Source organism: Galeopterus variegatus, unplaced genomic scaffold, assembly GCF_000696425.1.
Source record: "Galeopterus variegatus unplaced genomic scaffold, G_variegatus-3.0.2 Scaffold1005, whole genome shotgun sequence".
In the NCBI taxonomy this organism is placed as follows: Eukaryota; Metazoa; Chordata; class Mammalia; order Dermoptera; family Cynocephalidae; genus Galeopterus; species Galeopterus variegatus.
This window is the reverse complement of record NW_007727116.1, coordinates 632,047-633,505: the sequence shown is the minus strand read 5'-3', so window position 1 is coordinate 633,505 and position 1,459 is coordinate 632,047. Positions and strand designations below refer to the sequence as shown.

Below are 1,459 nucleotides of genomic sequence, written 5' to 3'. Positions count from 1 at the left end.
TTAATCTCTGCCTTGGGATCTGCAGACACCATCCAGGTTTCATCAGATTCCTCCAGGAGCTAGTTCTGAGGCTGGAAAGTCCGAAGTCTAGGGAACACATCTGGTGAGGGTCTTCTTTGGTGGTGGCTTTAGAGCAATGCAGGGGTCTCAGATTGCAGAAAATGGAGGAGCAGAGAGAGAGCAAGATGATTTTGATAAGAGTATAAGATGGCATATGACAGTCTCACACCTAGGCAGAAGTACACATAACTGTGACAGATCCCCAAATACAGGGGTGATGGAATGCCAAAAGCCTTTGAGTGGGTGTGTGCATGTGCACTTTTAATATGTATTGTTTAATTGGTGTGTAAAATAATACTCCTATAAAAAAGAAAAGAAAAAAACTAGACATAGCAATAGCAAACTGCCATGTATCAAAGGAAGCAGCAACAAAAGACCTAGAGCAAAAAGCATTAGAATGAAAAGAGATTTTGCAGAAACACTATTTTATGAGCCATGTCAATGACAGATCAAACAGATGCCCCCCCCAAATTTAATAATGTATTTGAGCAATGCAATTTAAAAGATAATATGTATTCCTGTGTATTTATTTATAACCTTTCCGAGGCTGAGATCCTGGATGTAGTCCTTCAATAGCTGGTCCCTGTGTCTTTGGGAAGAAATCAATGTAGCATAAAGGATAAGGCACTGGAGTCAGACAGACTGGGTTCACTTCTCAGCTCTTCCATTCACTTCAGAGCATCTCTGTGAGCCTGTTTCCTCATCAATAAAACAGCCATCTATAATAATGCATGTAAAGTCCTGAACATGGTGTCTGCTGCAGTGCAGGTGTTCCATGTACATCAGCTCTGATCACCTTCTGCATTAACATTTGTCATCCTTGTTGCCTTCCTCTGCTGATGGACAGTGCTCGGCCTCTCCCCTGACAGTGAAGAGGCGTTGCCTCGAATGCAATTCAGGTCAGGGTTCCCATATGACTACAGTGATTTCTGTAACTAACATATCTGCCTGCTGTAGTACAAATCCACTCTTGAGCCATTTTTTCTGCAGAAGGGAGAAAAGGAAAGAAAACAGCAGCATTTTTGAGGCTATGGTGACGATTTTATCACTTCCACTACCTAGTACACAGAGCTATTGAGACAGCCCCCAAGAACATGACTTAAATTCCAGGGCACATCAGCCCACATGCCTGCTGCTGTTCTCACCTGTGGTGTATTGTTTTTCCTGACTGTCTAATTCCACACAGCAATGTGAATTGACTGCCCAGCATCCTGGTTCACTAAATGTGTCTGCATCTGCCTAAATCCCAGTTTGGACAGATTTCGAGTTGCTGCTCACAGCTTCTTGCCACATCTGGCATATGGCTGGTTATCAGGGAGTCATGCCCAACTCCATGCGCTGGCATCATTGAATCTAAGTATTAACTTAGCAGCGACCACTAAGAGAGCAGGAATACTAC

The 1,459-nt window shown here is 43.2% G+C and overlaps 1 pseudogene; it reads left to right on the top strand.

The window, feature by feature from the left end:
- The window catches only part of LOC103591669, a 7,384-nt pseudogene extending 7,059 nt beyond the window's left edge, over window positions 1-325 (top strand).
- Window positions 326-1,459: the final 1,134 nt, after the last annotated feature.